Here is a 2,631-nt window from a genome sequence, read left to right as displayed (position 1 = left end):
ATATATATATATGTATGTATGTATATATATGTATGAATATATATATGTATACATATATACATATGTATGTATACACACAAACACACACACACACACACACACACACACATACACACATATATATATATAAATATGTATGTATATACATATATATATATATATGTATGTATATGTATATATGTATATATTTATGGATATATATATATATGTGTGTGTGTGTGTGTGTGTGTGCATATATATAGATTCAGATGAATATAGTACAATTGAGTTGTGGCACCAGAATTAAGTATGGTATTATTCATACAATTTCAAAATAAGGTGATTAAAATCAAAATAAGCAACTTGGATATCCAGAGGTAATGCAGTACAATTGTTTCAAGCAACTCCATTTAATTGAACAATGCAATGATTACATCAGTTTAAATGTAGAGCAATCCTCAGTAGCTTTTAAGCTGAAGTGAAGACAGCATGTTCTCTGTCTTTCTCCTTACCTTCTTGGAGATTTTAGGTAAAATTATACTAATGTGTCCACCTGTTTTAATTTAATTAAATTCTATGTCTTTATGCAGCTGAGGATTGCTCTGCATTTAAATTGATGTAATCATTGCATTGTTCAATTAAATGGAGTTGCTTGAAACGATCATACTGCATTACTGTGGATATCCTTGTTGCTTATTTTGATATATGTATATATATATATACATATATATATACATATATATATATATATATATATATATATATATGTATATATATATATATATATGTATATATATATGTATATATATATATATATATATGTATATATATGTATATATATATATATATGTATGTATGTATATATATGTATGTATATGTATATATATGTGTGTATACATATATGTATATATATGTGTGTATATATATTTTTTGCATACACACACACACATGCACACACACACACACACGCACGCACACACACACACACACACACACACACACACACACATGATTTTTTGTTATAATATCAAATAAAATCCTAATTAGAATTATTCAAAAGCTCTTCATAGTTGTTAAAATATCTTTAAATAGTGTTAATATATTATAGTTATTCACCTTTTAAGTTATCATCTTATCCTGAGAGGCATGCATGGCTTTTTTAGTTATGTGTTATTTTAAATTTATCATGGAATTGTCTACCATATAATGGCCAAAACAGGCTGAACTTCATCAATATCAGTTCCCTTGTCAAATCTGACTGAGAAAGAAATGTACTTTGTTCTAAACAGTTACAAGTTATCTTGAAGCTTTTTTGAAGATCTGAACTGAGAATTGCAAGCTAATGGAGCTCCTAATATTAATTACTTCATATTATTCTTACTTACTATGATGTACTGTAATAACACCATAGTACCTATTTCTAAATAAAATGACTAAGTCAGCCATTTACAGGTTAAAAATCTTGGCAATGTATATGGCTGATGATGGTATATTAATCAGCAGCCTCTTGATAGATAGTCTAACGCCCTATAAGCTCAGCCAAGCAGCATTTTTTACATCAGCAGTGCAAGGAACTGTGATAAGAATTTTTGATTGAGTGTTAATTTTGTAAATAGAATTTTTAACAAAAATATTTGTATATCCTGAAAACTGTGTAAAAATAAATTTATTTAAAAAAGTAACTATGTCTCCAATTATTATTATTGTTTTATTCCTATATCACTGATAAATCAATTTACACAGATAGATGGAGTTTGCAGAAGAGGAAGACACAGAAAGACTTGTAAGAAATTAGTAAAGGTTGACTTTAGGATTTTGGTCCTTGTGGATGAGATAACCAAGAAATGGGATTACTGGCAAAATACAGTACTCAATAAGACCTGCCCATCATTGTGAGACTGAAGTTCTAGAGCATGATGTATATATACATCTGGATCCCTTGCCAATGTGTCATTGTCAAACCTTCCCTATCCCCTCATCACTATTCTAACAAATTCACTCTTCAGCTGCTATAATTAAATGAGAGCAGAACTACATAATTCATATCTTTCTGTGCCACCAATTATCTCTCCCACTATCTGAAACCACTTCTTTTAACATCTTCCTTTATCCTTTAGATTGTTCCTTTCCACTCATATTTTCCATTAATCACCCTTTCAAATTTGTGGATAAGATGTCCACTGTATAAATGCTGAGGTGAATTACAGAAATTCTCTAATGATTACATAGCACCCTTCTGACGTCTCCCCTGTGTCTGAGACTAACAATCCTGCTTGTGTGATGGTATTTGAAGCTGTGGCAAGTGATGGAAGTGTCATGGATACACACTTCATGGAATTATTTGACATTACTCATCCACATCAAATTAATGGCAGGGATTTTTACCATGTTGTTGGTTGCACCATGGCTCATCAAAAGTTACAAACAACAAGACCCCTAAACCATCAGTTACCAGGCTTGCCTTAAGTAACTTAATTTTGCAATAAAAAATGACTATTATTGTACCTTCAATTTTATTCTTTACTTTACTTGTATATACATTTATATATTTCTGTGTGTGTGTGTGTATACACACACACATATATATATGAAAAAGGAAAAGAATGATTTCACTGTTAGTTCTAATTAAAAGATTTGTTCTTAACTTTTCTG

This window comes from Octopus bimaculoides, chromosome 2, assembly GCF_001194135.2.
Source record: "Octopus bimaculoides isolate UCB-OBI-ISO-001 chromosome 2, ASM119413v2, whole genome shotgun sequence".
NCBI classification, from domain to species: Eukaryota; Metazoa; Mollusca; class Cephalopoda; order Octopoda; family Octopodidae; genus Octopus; species Octopus bimaculoides.
This window is presented reverse-complemented; position numbering follows the sequence as displayed.